Here is a 21,298-nt window from a genome sequence, read left to right on the forward strand (position 1 = left end):
GCCCTCCTGGTGCCTGCAAATATTCTTCTGGTTTTGTAACTCATGTGCAATCTAGGGGAGCCTCATGGTAACTGCCCGGTCTCTTCTGGCTAAGCAGCCCTGGCTTCAGGCTGCAAGTCTTACGTGGAAGTCCCACCTGTGGGTCTGTCAGGGACGCCTTGCCTTTAGTTCGGAAGGTGCTCTGCCCAGGTTGTGAAGACAGCACAGTCGCTAGGAGTCACTGGTTTTCACAGTGCTCTGGCTTTGCCCTTGGCCCCTGGCTTCCTTTGGCTGGGACAGGTCTCCTGGTAGTATTTCTAGGAAGGCAGATGCAATCAGTGAGTTCTCTGCCTTCTTCATGTGAAGCGGGTGGGATCTGCTGTCCCCACCGTACCTCCATCTGTCCCCGTAGACCTTGTCTCAATCTTAAAGCTAAGGAAGTGATAACACAGGCAGCCCCTGCTTACGGGTGGCTTCATCTGGAAGTTGTAACACATGTCCCTGTAAAAACACAGTAATACTTCTAATCCTCCCAAACCCCCAAATCTATTAAACCCAGTGCCTAAAATGCCATAGATTTGTAATGAAAAGTAAATGCTATTGCAAACTCATAACTTAAAGGAACAAAATGACAAATGTGATAAAGCAGTCTTTTCCTTCCTCAAATGCTAGTCCCTAAGGAGAAATGGATTTAATCAGAGGTGGAGAGATAGATGGAGACTTTTGCATTCATCCGAGGGGGCTCCTGAGCACCAATTAGTGCTGTCCTCTGAAGATGGATGACATCGTTCTGTTTTATAAAATTGTCCTTAGCTTCAAACCTCATACATTTTCCTTCCATTAATACAGACCCTTTGCTGTCTTTTCTCAATTATGATTGTGGCCATTTAAGAAAATCTCCTTCTGTCCCAAAACAAAATGCAGAAAATAACAAGAGAAAACAAGATCAGAAATGGGGGAGGAAGCTTTCCTCTGAGATAACTGGGTAAGTGCTCAGGCTGAGATGCAGGAGTTAAGAGAGGACAGAGGACGTGTGTAAATGTGAGCGGGTGTCTGATCTGGAGTGCGCTGAGCTTTGGATGGAGACCCAAAGAATGTTGCAAAGAGGTGAGGGCACAGTGTACATACTTCCTTCGAAAGAGAGACAGGAGGGTCGCCTGCGTGGCTCAGTCAGTTAAGTGTCTGCCTTCAGCTCAGGTCGAGATCCCAGGGTGTTGGGATTAAGTTCTGCATCAGGCTCCTTGCTCAGTGGGGAGCCTGCTTCTCCCTCTGCCTGCAGCTTCCCATGCTTGTTTTTTTTCTCTCTCTTACAAATCAATAAAATCACAAAAAGAGAGAGAGAGAGAGAAACGGGAGATGGCAGGCTGGAGAGCTGGGTCTCCCAGTTTATATTGTCAGCCACCAGATGGCAGTATAGACCAGAACAGTTTTGTTGCTTTCTCATCAACCTGTGGAGGGCAAGGCGCCAATCCGGTCAGGACCTACCTGGTCTCCAGCATTCATGAATCTCCTCCACCTCACAGTGAAGGCCACCTAATCACGCCCCGCCCCGCACCCCAAGCTTCAAAACCAATCTTGATCTTAGTTGCCAGAGTTTTAAGGAGCTCTGGTTTCCATGCTTATCCTCTGATGTTATTACGGTATCACCAAAGCTTTTAATTTTTGTCCTTGACACCAAGTTCACACTTGTACCCCAGATCCCACTACCATTTCTTACCTCTTCACCACTACTTCCTCTTTTTAAAAAAGGTTCCCTAGGTTACTGTTGTATCTCCATGTCATCTCTCCTCCCTACCCTCAGGGTTGGAGTCTTGTCCCCCAGTCTCATGCCATAAGGCCTCACACCCAGTGCCAGAACTTTCCAATCGTCACTGCCTATGTAGAGAATGGTATCCACTGTGGGCCTGTTGACTTCTCTGATAAAAACTGCTTGCCTGGATGCTGCCTTTGCCCGAGTTGGTAGGTCTTGTCTGAAGTCCCTCCCATCCCTGTGCTGGGATTCCTGATCTGTCCCTGTGCTGATAAACATCTTATGCTGGCAAGATCATGAGGCATGACAATCACATGCTTAGAACCTCGTTGGTGCTACATTGCCTTTAGGATGAAGCCCACGCTCCTTAAGATGGTAGATTCTATGATCTTTCCCCATCTTCTCCTCCAGCTATCCCTCTCCCCATTCCTTTGTGCACACCCTTTTCTCTAGTCATACAGAAACTCCTTTCTGTCTCCTGGGTAAGTTCTTTTTGCTTGTGTTTCTGAGTCCCTGAAAAGCATTTCTTTCTTTCTAGAACATTCTTCTCCCCATATGAATCTGGCTAGTTCCTCTATGGCAAACCTCCCTAATTGCCCCTGGGGTAGGTGCCCTCCTGTGTGTCTCCAGCACCCTATGCTTTCTCTAATCCAACTCCTATTGAATTGTTTTGGGGAATTACACAGCCCCTGCTAAGCCAGCTGCCCATAGCATCTCCTATGCAGTGTGAGTTTCCAGTGGACAGGGACTGCATCTCCTGGTGCCTGGACAGCAGAGTCCATCTTCATGAATGGACATCAACTGTTTAATGAATCAAGGTGTGAGTCAAGGATATCTGAATGACATACTTCAGCATTTTCCTAAATATATTCCATGAAATTCTGTTTCCATAGAATGATAGATATTGATGGACAGGGGCTTTTGTAGAAAATTAGTTTGGAGAAATGCTATGTGGCAAGGTGAAACAGACTTCTCTATTGAAGTATTTTTCACATTTTTTAATATGCTAATATGTATTACTCTCTCAAGAAGTCTCTGATTCTATAGGGCTGTAGAGCACATCATTTGGGAATATCTGATATAATTCCTGTATCAATTCTCACATGAAACATACTAACTGGAAGATAGTGGTGTGATCGCTTTTGTGGGAATAAATCACCTGGCCATAGTGACATACATTCTGCCGAAATGTTTAATTAACCATGTATCCACTACACATACTGTCTTCTTATAATACCAGTTATTCATAATCTTTAAGATCTATGGAGAACACATTAAACTTCAAATAAGGCAATAGAATATAAGAGATCAGGCCATCTCAGCATTTGCTTATAGTTTCACCCAAACCATTCCCTCAGTCAGGGACCCTCTTCCTTCTTGTTGCCAGATAGAATTCATTTGCTTAATTTGTGAATTTTGACATTATTTGTTCATATTTTCCCATGGTGCCCTTTTGATGCACAATGATTTCTCTGGGTTTTCAATAAGTCTTAGCAGTCACTAACTGGCCTTCCTTTGACTCCTTCCTTTGACATGGAAATCAGAGAGAGGCTCCAAAATGGCAACTCACACAGCCTGGGCTCTTCAGGGTCATCTTCATTTGGCCTCACAGACTCTGAGAACTCCATGACTTGGAAAGGGGACTTCCTGAAGGCACACGATCCATCTCCAGCCTCAGGGGAGACCTTGTCAGTCCTCATAATGGTTTGTCTGGGCTGATAGTGCTTAAAAGGTGGCTGAGTCCTATTCTTACCCACTCTCCTCCCTTAGCCAAGCGTGGCACTCCCCACCTGTTTCTCCCAGCTGCCTCTCACATCTCTCAGGGGAGAAGAATTGGGTGGGTGGGTATGGGAGGTTTAAAGCAGAGCAGACTAAAATGTGGAAGAATGCCCCATCAATCAAAGAGCGTTGAAAACGTGACCCTGGGGATTAGTGAGATCTCTTCCTTGGTGGCCTTCAAGAACATAGACGTTGATTGCCTGAAACATTTCTTCCTAGAGGAAGGAGCATGAACAAATGACTTCCGGCAGTCCCTTCCACATGGGCCATCAAAACCAAGGCGGCTTACCTCCGCTCTCTGACGAGGATGGGGAAGAGAAGATGGTGGGTGGAGTGGGAGGTAGGAATGAGGGCACACAGGGTTTCCACTATGGCATTCATTCATTCATTCATTCACTCATTCACTATTTGCTGAGGGCCGTCATGTGCCCAGTGAGCAATGTGGCTGGCTCACTCCAAACATCTGGAAAGCTATTCCAAATCCTGAAACAAAGATAACTTGTCCAACAAAACTTTTCAGGGCTACTACTTACCAAGTAAGGTGCCAACTTTAATTTTCTTTAGTTTTTTTTTTTTGTGGCAAAACATACATAATGTAAAATTTTCCCTTTTAACCATTGTTAAGTGCACAGTTCAGTGGCATTAACATTGCCGTACAATCATCCATCTCCAGAACGCTTCACCATCCCAAACCAAAACTCTGTCCCCATTAAATAGTAACTCCCCGTCCACCCCCTTCCCCAGCCCCTGGAAATCACCATGTACTTTCTGTCTCTATGAATTTGACTATTTACAGGTGGCATTATATATTTTTTGTCCTTTTGTTACTCACTTCTTTCACTTAGCATAGTGTTAGGATGTCATGCAGCAAAGGTTCAGTCTTATGCCAGCAGAACTGAGAGGCAAGAAATAGAAGGCAAGAGACTCCAAGGCAGATTCTGAACTCCTTTGAAGTAGGTCTTGGAAGTTCAGGGGAAGAGGTAGCCTAAGGAAGGAAACAGGAAGTAGGACATGAAATTACCTTGAGGCTCCCCATCTTCCCTCAAGGTGGGTGAGGCCAGGTGGGCACAATAAAGAGTAGGAGCCCACGGGCAGGTGCAAGACCACCCTTAGAGACCACTGAACATCAGGTCTCACCTGACTCCAACATTCTTATGTACTACAGTCCGCAAACCTGCTAGACTAGCCATTGTAAGCCCTGGAAATTCAGTCCTGATTCTTTGTTAGGGATTTTCCAGACCTCTTATTTTCCCTTCCTAGTGTCTCTTGCCACCTCTTTGCTGCTTACTCTAAGACATGTGCAGAGGAAAAGACATGAGAGTGAAATGTAAATCGTTTCATAGGGATTCTTATGAACGGTTCTGACCAAGGTGAAGAGAGTGAATCAAGGAGACTGAATTAAGCACCCGAAGCTTTTGGCTTATTAATCAATCACTAGGCAATTATTTCCTTACCCTCCACCTTCTCAAACAGGAGGAATCTGGGTCAAAGAGCCTGGGATCCTGGGTCTGGTAGAGGGGAAGTTCTGAGGCAGGGGACAGGGCCAAGGCAGCATGAAGAAGCCTGGGAAAGCAAGCTAGGTGATGGGGAGAGAGGAGAAGACAAACCTGGAGAAAGTCCTTGAGCCACTGGGACCCAGAACAAACATGGTGGAGGGAAACAGTCATAAAGAGCTTCGAATGCATTCATTGAACACGTATTTGCTGAGAACTTACTGTATGCCAAGCCCTGTTCTAGGGAACAAATCAGCTGCTCTCATGGAGCTTCCATTCAGGTAGTTTGCAAATGTCTAGAAAATGTGCGGCGATTTCTAGAAGCCAAGATGGGTTCCCTCAGACCTAATGGGTTAGAATCTTTATTCCTCCCTCCTCTTTTTCTCTTTCATTAACTGTAAACTAATTAATTGTGGGGTTGTTAAGTAGGTGGAGAAGGGGAAGATTTTAGACATTGATTTCCTCCTCGCCATCATTGATTTCATGTGGGAATGGGAGGTAGAGGCTAGGAATCGAGGAGACACTGTCCTTGGGGGAGACGCTCAGGGGGGCTGTAGGGTTGCACCTCTTTGTTGCCGCCATGACGCTGAGCTGGGTCATGTGGGGCCTGGCTGACACCAGAGCTCAGAAGTCGACAGGATCGTTCAGCAGAAAACTGAAGCAGCCTTACTCCAAAAGACTAACTGCTCAATGTTGGTGGTTTAAAAGGAAACAGTGCAGGGTTACACAGTGGGCCAAAAAGAATGGCTCAAATTTTTAGAATTACAAGAAGCTGGAAGATGTCCATGGAGCAGAGGTTTAATCCACAGGATGAAGGCAACGAGAAGAGTGTTTAGAAGAATGGTAGAAAAAGGGCAAGAATTCTGATGTCAGAAAGGCCCACATCGTGGTCCAGTCTCTGCTGATTGTTGGTCTAATTAGTCCTCAGTTTTCTTGTCTATAAAATGCGGATAAGAATAAGCCCCACTGCAAAAGGGCAGAATTAGGTAATAGAACCAAACTTCAAGGGACTAGTAAGTACTCGGTAAGGAGCAGCCATCATCATTTTTGTGTCACGATTATAATTAAGTCATCTTCCCCTGGTGGGCAGGGTTGTGCCTGACTGTGTGTGTCTGTCCCTTAGCAGAGCCTATTGCCCAGCATGTGCTGCACATGGGAAGACTGGAAAGGGAAGTCAGGGCATTGGTGTCTTGCCAATGGCAGGAGGAGGATTAGTAAACCAAGCATGTGCAGGGTCTAGCATGCAGGATGCAGTCCCCACGCGTCAGCTATTAATACTGAATTAGGAGTGGCAGTGATGGAACCTTGCCTTCAGCCCCAGGGCTGCACGATCCCTGATCCCTGGACTGGCCACCTCACCCCCTTATGTGGACTAGGGAAGGGAGGAGGCCTGAAGGTCAGGCTGGGGTGAATCCCATCCCAAGCTAAGTTGGGGAAACACTTAACTACTCGAACCTCTGAAAACAATGCAAATAACTAGGAGGAACTTCAAATTTATGAATCTTTTCCTTGTACCTCATCTCATTTATGTGAGATCGGTGGTACAGACATTGTCATTATGCTCCACGTTGAGACCAGGACAGTAAGGCTCGGAGGCTGAGGGTCTGCTTCAAGTCCACACGACTCATAATTGCAGATCGGACCTGAGCCAGTGGACCGCTAGCTACGTAGCCTTTATAAGGTAGAGAAATGTGGCTGGGCCAGTCCAGCTCTGCAGGGGCCTCTCAGCTCCAAAGTTCTGTAATTCCATCATGTTCTCTTCACTGAGAGATGCCACAGACAAAGTTGCCTCTGTGGCCCATCCCAGCATCCTAACATCTTGGGAAAGGACCTTTGGAGTGGGCAGAATCCCTCTCAGGAAGATGTTGACTAGTACTGACCCCTTCTCTGTGCCGGGCACCACACAATCCAGTGCTCACAATCATTCCAGACTAAGTACAGAGGGTGTATTATTCCCCATTTGCAGAGGAGGAGACTGACATTCACAGTGGTCCCCTAGAATTCAAATGAGTATAAGGGGGATTTCCAGGAGTAAGTAAATCAGAGGGGTAGTATTTTGGGGAAGGAGCCCTCGGAGAACATCCTTAGCCCAACTTGGGCACACCTGGGGGACACTGGGTCCTTGGCACAGGCCCTCCTATGCTGGGATGCTGCCATTCTTGGCCTGGCGCTCCTCCCCCAGGGCCCGTGGCTTCCAGCAGAGGGAGAGGTGCTTCCTGGCTCATCCAGATTTGCTGCGGGTGCTGCCGGTTCATCTCAGTGTTTACACCACTGTCTCCGAGATGAGAGCCTCAAGCCTCCCGCACGGTCCCCCAGCAGCAGGGAGCAGGGAGAGATCGAAGATGCCTGACCAGCTGCTGGCCCCAGGCTGACCCCCATGACCCCAGAGTTATCACAGGGAGACAGTCCTGCGGTGGGCCCAGGACCACCAACGATGCGGCCAAGACAAGGGCGGTGATGGAGCAAAGGGAGAAGCTAGGGGAGGATCCCTCAGGCCCATGGACCCAGTCCTGGCTCCACACGAGCACTTAATAAATGCCCACTGCTTTAATGCATGCTAACCCAGACACTAGCTACCATCTACTGAGCACTTGACAAACATTTCTCCATTTATCCTCTCAACAGTCCTTGAGGTAGTTGCTTACCTTTATTAGCCAGATTCTGCAGCTGAGGAAACAGGCATGCAGCAGAGAGATGGTGAATGCTCGCGTGGGGTCACTCCCCACCTGGAAAGTGACAGTGCCAGGACTGTAATCCGGGTGTGTTGGCCTTCACAGGGCTCACCTCGCTCTACTGGCCTGGACTGAAGCACACCCAAACTCCCAACAAGTCTTTATTTTTATCAGTGTTTGGGGTCAGGAATCCTCATGGGACGCAAGGAGCTCGGAGCGACAGGGGAGGTAAGGATTGAGGGTTTTCAGTGGTGGTGAGCAGATTGCCCACCAGTGGTCCCACTCCAGCCCCACTCCCCAGTGAATCTCACCATTGACCCACAACACGCTAACATTAGGGCTCTTCCAAGCCACAGGGGAAGGAACTTGCCCAAGACTATGTCTCACCTCCTCTGGGTGATAGCGGTAGTGGGGGTTATAATATCTCTTGAGTCTCAGCCATCATCTTAGTAAAGTTGATCATAGTTGTGATTAAACTCAAGGGACAAGTCATAGAATCCTTGAGCTGGACAGAGGTCTTTCTTTCCAGCCCCTGTCTCCATCCATTTTTTAAAAAAGATTTTTCCAAATACTATTAAGTTGAACCCTATGAAATTGGTAATATTCAATTATTTTTGACCAAGAAAAATGGCAGTTTCATATGGTCCATCCTAATACTTGAGAGGGTCACGCTGACCCAAAAGAATTTGCTGGAAAGCCCCTGATTGGAGCTCTGAAGTTATATTTTACTCTGAGTCCTTGCTTACCCAACTGACTGTTTTTGGCACCGTGTTCTCCGGAGCCAATTGCGTTGCAAGTAGCTGGGGAGCAGTCCTGCAAAAGGTACTGGACTGGAAGTCTAGAGCCATGTTGGACAATTCACCCAATATTCCTAAACCTCAGTCTCTTCCTCTGTGCCTTGTCACAGGGTTTCTAGACCATGATACACAATGATACATGGGAAGCATCCGACTCCATGTCAGGCGCCCAATCGTTAAGTGTGTGTTGGGTGATCTGAGTTACCAAGAACAATGTTCAGCTCAGAAGATGTATCCCTAGAGTGGACCCATTGGCATCAATGGAGGAGGCTCCCTGCAGGTGCCTGAAGCCATTGCTGGCTACTGCCTGTGTCCACTCTAGCCTCTCTCCATCCATCTCCTTTGCTTGCTCCATCTCTTCCAGCAGCCCCCCTGGATGTTGTCTTGCCAGAGGCCTCACGAACATGTCTGACCTGCTGGTGGGGGCTCCCGGTTGAGGAGGCTGATGTCCTCTAAGACACACCCCCAGGACCCACCCATCCTTCCCTAACCACCCCCAAAACATCCTTATGCCATGACACCCCCATGCCCAACACACCCATCTTTCCCTAACCACTCCCAAAACATCCTCACACCATGACACCCCCACACCCAACACACCCATCCTTCCATGAAACTCTACTCCCCAAAGCCCACCATGCCCATGACACACCCACCACTCTTTGACCTTCTTCCTGCACCCTGGACAGGGTCCCCAGCACTTTCAGCCACCCTGGGAAATGATCCTGGCAGAATGGCTCACAGTCACCAAAAGCCTCTGGGAGAACCAAGGAGTTGGTGATACTTCCCTAATCCGTTCCTCTAAGTCTTGATCATCATCCTCAAGGGTTGGGGATGCCGGATGAGGGTTTTCCCTATGCCGGTCCTGCACTCAGCATTCTCAGTAACCTCAAGAGATGGGGCTGCTATAACTGGCACAAGAGAAAACTGAGGCACAGAGAATCTAGGGAACTTGCCAGCAATTACTTGGAGGTTGGGCCCAGGCAGAAGATATTAGGCGAGCTCTGAGCCTTTCCACCTCTGACGGTCTAAGGGTCCCTTCTATGCTGGGGCCTGCAATAGCTCTCCTCCCCTTGCAAATGGCGTCTCGACCTGTGAGCTGTGGTTTCATAACCAAGTAGGGATGGAGCTAGGAACAAGTGTCCAGTCACTGAAAGTCTGGGTAGCCTCTCCAAAGACCAGAAATGCCTGCCCCCTAAACTCATGAAGGGATTTTGTCCAGAATTTTCCAACACTTTTCCAAAGCTCCCCAGTTCCCAGGCTCGCTCACTCTTCCCTGAGATGCCACACAGCAGGATCCTTCCCCCGTCCCATTGTGCCAACCCTTTCCAGTGGGGTAAAGGTAAGCCTGACTCACAGAAGCTCTGTGGTGGAAAGTTGAAGATTTTGAAAACAAGATTGTCCCGACACTTTCAGGGATATGAAGTTACTTGAGGTAGACAGGCTAATGGAGTTGCCAGGGAATTGCTTCAGAGGAGAAGATCCATGGTGAGCGTGTTCTGTAGGTTTTCAGAGGTTCTTGGAAGCCTTGTGCAAGTTGTTTCCCCAACTCAGAAGTCTTTTCCCTGCAGTCTCACTTCCTCTGCTTTGGCCAATCCTATTTTCTCAAAGGAAACTTCACCTTGGCCAGTCATGATTATAAATAGAGTTAGCAGAAACCTAAAAGACCATCTAACCTTTCCTCTTGACACCCATTTACTTGACACCCAAGGGTGTGATGTACATTAATACCTCCTTTACCACCCTCCTGGGTACTTTTATTATACCCATTTTACAGATAGGAAAAGTGAGGCTGGCAAATGGTATGGCTGAGGTTCTGGGAGGCCTGCCAGGTCTCTGATCCTGTGAAGTGCTCTTTTCACCCCACTCACTCCCTCAAAATGCCAGGAGACACAAATTCTTAATTAGCTGGGCTATGTTTAATGACATTTCTGTGAGCCACCCCCAGTGGAGAGGGTCCCTCGCCAACTACCAAAGATAAGAGGGCAGAATGAGTTGCTGCTGGGGTGAGAGGCACCTGGCGGTGACCCAGGTCTGGAACTGATGAGGCCCACTGGGACCCTCTGCTTTCTGGGCAGAAGTCTATGCAGTGGCCCACGTCGAAATCCTGGTTCTGTCCCATGTTTGCTGGTGGCATTGGTCACTTAATATCTCTGAGTGTTTCCTCATCTGTGATGTGGGTACCCCAGTATCTAATCTGTTAGTATGATGTCGATATTAAGAAGAAGAAAAGCATGCTCACTGCCTAACACAGTGGCTGGCCCATAGTAGGCATGCAATCCATGTTAGGTGCTATAATAGGAGGAGAGGGCTGTCTGAGGAATGTCACAGGGATGTCACAGTAGTAGAGAGAGGAGACACTGGTGGTGGGGAATTATTCCCCTACCCCCACTGCATTAGCACGCTGACCTGGGCTGAGGGGTGGGGGCTCCTCACCATCTAGCATTGCCAGTCTACCGCGGGTGAGGCGCAGTCTCCGGACCTCCCACTGGCCCTACTCAGGGCTGGACGATAAGCCGATAAACCATGTGATGGCACATTAAAGGCGTGGTGCAGGGCTCAGAGGCGGATGATAACCTGGCGGAGGGCGCTATCTGGAGAGGAAATAGGCTGGAACTGGGTGGGGGGTGGGTAGGTAAGGGAGGCCCAACATCAGGAGGCTGCTTACAGCCCCAGGGCCGGACCCAACCCCAGGGGTCATGTCATCCATTCTCTGCCACCAGGCACAATTGCACCGAGCAATCCATCACTGACCTCTGCCTGTCTTTTTTGTTTCTCCGAATGCATTAATGCATTCTCATACTAAAAGTCTGGAGCAATTCAGAAGAACAGAATAAAACATGAGTGCCCTCCCTTATCCGCTTTTGTCCCATTAGCACACCCCACCCCTGGAGGTCATGCAGGGCTCTCCTGGGTGGGTATCACTTGGATCCCTTTGCTGCATATTTATAGACACATAAATGTGCATGTGTGATAAATGTAAAATTGTGTGTGTGTAAAATCATGCCATGTGTGTTTTCCTCCACCTTTCTCCCCTCCTTGACATGTCTTGGCCATGTTTCCATATCAGTACCTAGAGAAGTGCCCTGTTCATTTTAATGACAGAACAGTAGTTCACGAAATAAATGTGTGCTCATTGACTTATATCTTCCCCACTGCTGTGCCTTTAAGTTGTTCTCAATGTTTGCTGTTTGGTATGGCGAACATGTTGCTGTGAAGGGTTTTGTACATATATCTTTGGGGCATGTCTTAGGGTAGGATAAACTTCTAGAAGGGCAACTGCTCTATCACTAAGTATATGCATCTCCAATTTGGGGTGGTGCTGCCAAAAGTGCTCCCCCAAAAGACTTTATCAAATTACACTTCCAGCAACACTTCATGAGGGTAACCATTCTCCCACACCATCCCCAATATGATTGGATATTAGCAGTATTGCCATTTTGCCATTCTGATGGCAAAAAAAATATTGCATTGCTGTTTAATTTGCATTTTTCCATCTACTGCTGTGGTTGGGCACATTTTCCTATGTTTATTAGCTGTTTGGAGTTCTCTTTCTGTATAGTTCCTGTGTCTTATCATTTGTCCATTTGTTTTAGGTTGTTGAGAATGGGAAGAGCTCCTTAGGTTTTCTGTGCAGTAATGCTTTTGATGTAAGTACCACAAGTGTTTTCTCCCATCTAATACTTACTTTTTACTTGTTCGCATGTCCTTCATGAGGCTCTCCTCTGTATCCTTTGTTTCTGGATGTTTAACCCACATTTTTCCTATGGAAATCTGGTAAAAATATTTACAGTTACCCTTACGCTGACTGTCCATGGTGTAGAGGGCTGGAGAGGCACCATCTCAACCACTCCAGGCAGGGGCTCTGACAGGTGGATGCACTTGATGAGTGAGGAATCAGCCACTCAGCTGAGCAGGATTTGAGCCTCTGGAGCCTCGAGCCCTATGATCCTTTCTTCCCAGTGTCAGCCTCTAATGTGGCACAAACCATCCTTGCCTGGCCCTCATGGAGCATGTTTTGGCTCATATGTTACTATCTATGGGATATGGGCAAAGAGCAAAATTGCACTTTGTCCCCATTCATTCATATATTTGACAAATATCCACTGTGCACTTCCCATGTCCCCCATGTACTTTCTTGTGCCGGGAGCTGGGGACATGGTGGGAAAAGACAGCCCAGCTCAACAGAGGGGACAGTCTGGCCAAACCATTCTTCATTTTGCTCTGTCATTTGCTTCCTCACTTAATAAGTATCTATGAAAATCCTGGAATTCAGGTGTGGTGCATGGGGGTGGATTGGGCCTACTGTTTAAAGCTAGGAACTAGGCAGGAGTGAGTAAGATGATGTCACCAGACATCACATGGGAGCCTTGGAAGTAAGAAAGAAACAACACAATCAAAGAATGATGCCAGGGTATGTGGGGTACCCACATCACAGATACCCATCATCACCTGGGTAGCTCAGTCGGTTAAGCATCCCACTCTTGATTCCAGCTCAGGTCAAGGTGTCAGGGTCCTGGGACTGAGCCCTGTGTCGGGCTCTGCACTCAGTGGGGAATCTGCTTGAGGATTCTCTCTCTCCTTCCCCTTCTGCCCCTCCCCCCACTCTCTTTCTCTCAAAAAAAAAAAATGACGCCAACAATGAGAAGTTTGCACAACTCTATGATCTAGACTTCTTCCTGGGTGCCCTGGTTTGATTGGTTATGTGTGCAGGCATATGCACACATGTGTGAACACTCTCATGCACACACCCTACCCTTTTGTCCGGTCTCCTGAATGGAAGCATGTATCCTGTTTGCTCTCTGGAGAGCAGAGGGCATAGCCCAGCCCCTGTCTGTGCAAGGCCAAGACCTGGTGGTTCATGGGAAAAGACCATTCAGTCCAGAGCAATGAGCAGGAAGCTAATTTTAACCAAGAGATGCAGAGTGACCTTGGCACGGAAGGAAAGGTTCCAGCAGAGATGCCCCCAGATGGTACCTTCCAGAAGACATCAGGCTGAGATTAGGGAACCCCCTTACCCTCTTGCCTTCCATCTTCCCAGACAACGCTGTCAGCTCGTAGGCAGCTGTCCCTTTTCACCTCATCAGTCCTCAGTAATCTGCCTTCAGACCCCTTGGGACTGGCTCCCATCAGCCCCTGTCAGCCTCTGCTGCCCACAGGGACATGGTAGCCTCGGGGCCAAACTGCTGATTGGAGATGGAGGCAGATGGGATGGGGGTGGGCAGACTGGGCTCCCACACTGGCTCCCAGGTGCCCCCAAGGAAGACGCTGTCTGGCCTGAGCTTTGATAGGGGGAAGGGAGTGTGCATGTATTGACATCCTAGTGCAGGCACAACCCTGTACTCAAAGCTTCATGTACGTTACATCAGTTCATCCCCAGCTTCCCTGTGAAGTATGTTTGTGCCCATTTTAAAGATGGCGAAACTGAGTTTCAGAGAGTTGAAATAATTTGTCAGGGATTCCAGAGCCAGCAAGAGGCAGAGCCAAGAGGTAAAGTGAACACACTGCCCGATTCCTCCAAAGCCTCTCTGTCCACAACATGATTTGCGACTGGCAAGGGAGAGAGGCCAAAGCGTTATGGGCAAAGCCCCCACCAGTGGGTTCTGGGGTCAGCTCCAGCTCTGCCTCCAGCTTGCTGTGTGGTGGGCAGCCTCAAAGCCTTAGCTCCTGCCCTCTCCTAGGGAATTCTCACTGGGGGAGGCTCTGCACAGAGGCTGATCTTGGGCTTGAGTCTTAGCTGCTTGAGCTTGGCAGATGACCTTAACCCTGAGAGCCTGGGAGCCTTGGTTTTCTCATCTACAAAAGGGGGCTAGTAACAGAACGTACTTCTGAGGGTTGTTTTGCGGGCTAAAAGAGTTTGTGTGCATAAAGCTTAAATAGAGCGCCTGACACATAATGTCAGTAGATGATATTGCCACTAGCATCCCACTAGCATCCTCGAGTATGAGCATGCGTGGTATGAGATTTAAGCTTCCGTGGATGAGGGCATACTTAAGAGTTCTTTGGGTGTAGGTTCTTGTCCTACCCATTGCTGTATCCCTTCAAGGTCAAGAGAGGACCTGAGAGGTCACTAGGTCCCTAGAGTTGCCAGTGGGATATTTTCCATGTGCACCCACCGTTCTGCCCACAAATTTTAACTTTCCCCCATTATCTTCTGGACATTCCCTGGTGGCTATTTTTAGGTCTCTGGCTGATGTCAGGCGGAGTTGTTACTCTATGAATCATCAGCACAGTTCCTGACCTCATGCCTGGGGACTCTGGCCACCTCACCTCTCCAGGGGCTGTGTTACTGTCTCAAGGATGAGAATCCATTAAGCCTGGTGGCCTCATTGGTGCCAGATGTTTCTTTTCCCTCCTTCTTTTCCACCAGGCATTCACAAAACCTCGTCATCCTCTTGGAACGGTTTGCTTAATCTTATTAAAAGGATTGCCCCATGAGGGCCACTCAGTGGTCCCTGTGCGGGCTGTGTCTGCCCCGCTCCTCACTTCTCAAGAGCACGTTTAATCTCCGTGCACTTGCCGGGTCCTTTAAGTGCTGGGTGCGGAGCCACGAGCCCAGGATTTGGGTTCTGGCCCCTCCACTCTCTATGATGTGATGGCGGGGGACTTGCCAGCATCGCTACCTTCCTCCTGGCCCGAACGAAGAGAAACCAAGGCAAACATGCCGGGCAACACAAAGCAAGGACACCCCTTTGTAAATGGCAAGTGCTGCATCCATTCTGAGCAATAACTGAGTTAAAGGCTCTATGCTCTGTTCCAAGAAATAAATTGGTCTTCTGGCATGGCTATGGAATGGGGTTTTCTAGGGAATCAACTAACCTGATTTGGAGAGTGTTCGGATATGAGGAATTCTATTTTCAGAAAAACCTGGAGTCAACGAACATCTATCCCCCAGGAAACCGAGTGTGTTGGGGTGGACAGAGAAAGGACTTGGTCAAGTGTCTGGAGGGCTGGGCCTTAGTGTGTGGGCCCCATGTGGCCTCAGTTTCCCATTTGTGAGATGGAGAGTGTGGACAGAGCATCTGACTAGGTGACTGATTTTCAAAAACAATTTTAAAGCCACACTGTGTTTAAATAACTCTTGTGGGGCTGCTGAAGGTGTGAAACAGATGTTAGGAGGGGCCTCGGTGCCCAAAGTGGGTGGGTAGGGTCTTCTCAACTCCCACCTCTGTCCTACTGTGAGCTTCCTACTCCCAACATCCCACCATAGATCCCCAAGGCTCCTAGGAGCCCAGCTTGGAACATCTTGACCAGATTCTTTCTGGAAGGATGATTAAGTAGTGAGTCCTCACTCCACGACTTATCAGCTGTGTGTCCTCGGGCCAGTTACTTACCTCTCTGTGCCCCAGTTCCATCATGTATAAAATGAGGATCATAGGACCTACCTTTTTAAGTTGTGATGGCACTTTAGACTCAATAAATGTTGACTGATCATGAAGCTTTTGTTCAGCTAAGATTCTAAACATGGTATCAAGGTTGGCTGTCTATTCCAGAAGAATTGAAGAGCTCAGCTTGGCCACAGGGTTCACCGCAAGCTGTTGGAGGTCCAGGTGTCTGTCGCCTTCCCTGATCTGCCTGGGGTCACGGTGCCTGCTGCCTTTTGCTCTCTCCCCTACAGCCGAGTGCCCCAAACTGGACATGGTTCTTTCCAGTGATGACAGAGATGCTGTGTATCATGCAAAGCCCTGTGAACACCTGAGTGCATGTCTTCCAGGGTGCAGGCCTACCTGGGGATGGCTGGTGAGAGCCCTGGGCAAGTCCAGGTCACCCTGAGGCGGTGCTGAGCGGACTCCTTCAGAGGGAAAAACCGAGAGGCTCTTTCCTCACACTAGAGTCCTGTTCCCTGCCCCGGGACCTCCGCCCAGCTGGGACCTCTCAGCCAGGCCCACGAAGGCCCCTGAGCCCCAGTGCCCCATGGGAGACAGCAGAGGCCTCGGCCTGGAGCGGTTTGTCCTGAGCACACACGAGGGAACAACCTACTCCTAAGAAACTCAGAGTCACCTGAGGGTATGTCAGAGAGGACTGAGGTTCTCTGGGGCCCAGAGTCGAAGGAAGTTGGGTTATTGCTGTTAAATGACACTATCCACCTCACACCCAGTAGGAGGGCTAGGTCAAAACAAGCAGAAGATACCAGTGTGATGGAATCGGAACCCTTGGGCACTGCTGCTGGGGATGCACAACAGGGCCGCTGCTAAGCAAACAGTATGGCGGTTCCTTTAAAAATCAAAAATGGGGGTGCCTGGGTGCCTCAGTCGTTTAAGCATCTGACTCTTGATCTTGGCTCAGGTCGTGATCTCAGGGTCCTGGGATGGAGCCCCATATAGGGCTTCATGCTCAGCGGGGAGTCTGCTTAAGACTCTCTCTCTCCCTCTGCCCCCCCCCACCCCCAGCTTGTGCACATGTGCTCTCTCTCTAAAAAAAAAAAAAAGAGAAAGGGCGCCTGGGTGGCTCAGTTGGTTAAACGACTGCCTTCGGCTCAGGTCATGATCCTGGAGTCCCGGGATCGAGTCCCACATCGGGCTTCCTGCTCAGCAGGGAGTCAGCTTCTCCCTCTGACCCTCTTCCCTCTCGTGCTTTCTATCTCTCATTCTCTCTCTCTCTCAAATAAATAAATAAAATCTTTAAAAAAAAAAAGAAAAAAGAAAAAGAAAATGAAAATAGAACTACTCTATGGTCCAGGCTTGAATCTTTTTTTTTTTTTTTAAGATTTTATTTATTTACTTGAGAAAGAGTAAGAGAGAGAGAGAGCATGAGATGGGAGAGGCTCAGAGGGAGAAGCAGACTCCCTGCTGAGCAGGGAGCCCGATGCGGGGCTCGATCCCAGGACTCTAGGATCATGACCTGAGCTGAAAGCAGACGCTGACTGAGACACCCAGGCGCCTGCAGGCTTGAATCTTGAAGAGATATTTGTAAACCCATGTTCATAACAGCATTATTCATCGCAGCCAAAAGGTATAAACAACCCAAGTGTCCCTCAACAGATGAATGGATAAACACAATGCAATATAGACAACACATTGTGGACTCGTTTCAGCCTTAAAACAGGAGGGAATTCTGACACAGGTTACAGTACGGATGAACCTGGAGGGCACCATGTGAAGTGAAATAAGCGGACACAAAAGGACACATGCTGTATGAGTCCACTTACATGAGGTATTTAGAGCAGGCAAATCCCCAGAGACAGGAAGTAGAATGGGGGCTGCCAGGGGCTGGGGGAGAGGGAGTGGGGAATTGGCGTTCATGGGGGACAGAGTTTCAGTTTGGAAGATGAACAAGTTCTGGAGATGGATGGTATGGATGGTTGCACAGCAATGCGAGTGTACTGGACACTGCCGAACGATATACTTAAAAAGTGCCGAGGGTGGTAGGTACATTTTATGCTATGGGTATTTAACCACAGTTAAAAACAAAACCAACGACAACATGAGGCCTGAGGAACCTCGAATACTACTTTTAAAGTACCTAAAGGAAAATGCGGTGGAAACTTTTATAAAATAAATCATTAAAGACAGCTATATCTTTTGTGTACATCTGGACTGTCATAGATGAGTTTGCTGGAAGCTGGTCCTCTGCTGGGGTGCCTGGCTGGCTCAGTCAGGAGAGCGAGAGACTTTTGATCTCAGGTTGTGAGTTCGAGCCCCACGTTGGGTGGAGAGATTACTGAAAAATAAAACCTTAAAAAAACAAAGCTGGTCTACTGGTATTCCAGCTTAGCTGTGGATCTTACTTATTTGTGGCACACCAAATATTCTTGTTTCTGAAACTAGTCAGTCATAAGAATACACTAACACCTACTTTGTGCCCACTACTGGGTAGGGGTAGCGGAAGATTCGAAAGAAGAAATAATTATTACCTTTATGTGTTACAATTTGTGATGGGTTGGACTGTGTTCCCCCCAAATTACTATGTTGAAGCCCAAACCCCCAGTACTTTAGGATGTGACTGTATTTGGGGATAGGGCCTCTAAAGAAGTAATTAAATTAAATATGTTCATTGGGGTGGACTCTAATCTCACTACTGTCCTTAGAAGAAGGGGAGATTAAGACACAGACACACACAGGGAAGGCCATGTGAGGACACACGGAGGTGGTGGCTGTCTGTGAGCCGAGGAGAGAGGCCTCAGGAGAAACAATCCTGCTGACACCTTGATCTGGGAGTTCCTGTCTCCAAAGCTATGAGAAAATACATTTCTGTGGTTGAAGTCCTCCAGTCTGCAGTACTTGTTACGGCATCCGGATCTACTCTTCCATTTTTAAAGTACTCTTTAAATCCTTAAAACAACCCTGCAACGGTGTCATTGTTCTTCCCTGTTCACAGACAAGGAAGTTGAGGCTCAGAGAATTTGAGTTATTTACCCAAGGTTGCACTGCTGGAAAGTGCCGGCCATACCTAGGTCCTTGACTTCAAATTCTGTGTGCTTTTTTTGCCATGCTGCCTCAAGGGTGGGAGGGGTATGAAAGTAGATGAAGAAAAATCATAGCAACAAATGGAAAACAAAACACTGGTGGTATTAGAAGCCCAAGCCTGGAGACAGATCACAGAGGACAGGGAAAACACCCAGGTAAGGTGTTGGAGGTTGTGTGTCAGCATCTTTAAAGGCCTTTCTTTGGGGAGCTATCCTAATAATAATAAGAGCTAACATTTCTGTGCATTTACGAGAAGACAGGCACTGGGATAAATGCCTCGCTTGTACTATTTTGTCTAAACCTTGAAACAAGCCTATATTTTAGGTGTTTTTTTAAAAAGATTATTTATTGGGGCACCTGGGTGGCTCAGTCAGTTAAGCGTTTGCCTTTGGCTCAGGTCACGGTCCCAGGGTCCTGGGATCGAGCCCTGCATTGGGTTCCCTGCTCGGCGGGAAGCCTGCTTCTCCCTCTCCCACTCCCCCTGCTTGTGTTCCCTCTCTCGCTGTCTCTCTCTCTGTCAAATAAATAAATAAAATCTTAAAAAAAAAAAAAGATTATTTATTTATTTATTTAGAATGTGAGCTGGGAGCATGGAGGGAAAGAGGGAGAGGGAACGAGACTCTCAAGCAGATTCTGCGCTAAGCTCGCGGAGCCCAATGCTAGGCTCCATCCCACAACCTGATCACTACCTGAGCCAAAATCAGGAGTCTGAAGCTCAATCCATGGAGCCACCCAAGCGTCCCTATTTTGGGTGTTTTTATTTCATGTCTATTTTATAGATGAAGAAACTGAGGCTCAGAGAAATCAAGCCAAGTGTCCAAGGTCACACATCCTGGGAAAGGAAGTGCTTGGATTTGAACCCAGGTCTCTGTAACCCCAAAGATCTAGCCGTTCTTCATCTTCCAACAGCACTGCACATGTGTCTTTGCTCTGTGCAGGGAGAAGGATGGGAAGGCACGATCTCCACCACAGGTGGGAAGACGTCCGGCTACAAGGCTGGGTGTGCTCCTCACCAGAGCTCCGGGTGAAGGGCAGCAATCAGATGTCTAGGGCCAGGGCCCTCCCTCTCATCTCCTCCCACGTGCAGGTCCTGGCGGGAGAATATGGCCTCCACAGCCCTGAGTGAGCTGCCTTCCCACTCAGAAGACAAATTCCCAGAGCAGGAAATGTCGCCTTTGCCTGTTCATGCACTCTCTGTGTCTCTGATTCTCTCTGTCTCTATCTCTGTTCTCGGTCATGCTGTATCTCTCTCCATATCCTCTCACACTTCACTTTCTGGCTGGGAATTGAAAGGCTTCCTGTCCTTTATAAAGGGATTTTTAGTCCTAATGAAACACCGCTCCCCCCCCCCCAACCCCGCCAGGGCACTCAGGCTCAGTTCCTGGCACCGATGAGGCAAGTGCACCTCCTGGTGGGGAAATGTCTCTCTGGTCCCTCAAGGTCCGGCTCCAGCCTCACCCCCAGGAAACCTCTGTGCGCCTGACAATGTGCGTCGGAGAGGGTGCCGGGCTTGTGGGCTTCTTTTCTAGTTTCTGCAGGTTAGAGCTTGCATAGACAACTGGGAAAAGCCACAGACATGAGCTCGTCCTGCAATTGCAGGACCTGAGCATCAGACTTGGAACCCCAGGTGCATTGCAACCTGCCCTCCTGGGAGAGGTACTTCCAGACCCCACGAAGCCTAGCCCCATGGTTCCCAATCCTGGCTGAACTCTAGTACCAGCTGGGGACATCTAAAATGTGCTGATGGTTGGGCCCTGCCTGGAATCCTGGCACTGGTATTTTTAGATGTGCCCACCCCCCTGTCATGGCCCAACGTCCACCCGCCATCATTTGAACTGTAGCCAGGGTTGAAACTATAGGAAAGATGGGGTTTCCAGATCCTTCCTTCGGCCTGCTGGATCAGAATCTCAGAGAGAGACTAGAAGCCTGTCTTTTATTTTTTCAAGGATTTATTGATTTGAGAGAGAGAGAGAGAGAGAGAGAGAGCATGTGGGAGGGGGGCAGGGGGAGAGAATCTCAAGCAGACTCCCTGCTGAGCATGGAGCCCAACACAGGGCTGGATCCCATAACCTGTGAGATCATGACCTAAGCTGAAACCAAGAGTCGGGTGCTTAACCAGCTGAGTCACCCAGGCACCCGAAGAAACCTGTCTTTCAGAACAAGGAGCTGAAGTGATTTTTAGAAACAGTGCAGTTACAAAGCACTGGGAGACCCCCCCTTCATCTTTATGGGAAGGCAGTGGGGTCCAGGGAGGTGACGAGCCAACCCCAGGCCTTGCAGCTTGTGGACAGCTGGGGCCCAAGTCGCTGGATACCAGTTCAGAGGGGCCATGAGAGGCAGGGAGGCAGTGCCAGGCCATAGGTCCAGGCTGCTAAGCGGGAAGGAGGGACTCATTTCCTCTCCTGCTTATACGAGCCCTTCC

This window comes from Callorhinus ursinus, unplaced genomic scaffold, assembly GCF_003265705.2.
Source record: "Callorhinus ursinus isolate GAN/ISIS: 27379988/994484 unplaced genomic scaffold, GSC_fseal_2.0 scaffold4, whole genome shotgun sequence".
Classification (NCBI taxonomy): Eukaryota; Metazoa; Chordata; class Mammalia; order Carnivora; family Otariidae; genus Callorhinus; species Callorhinus ursinus.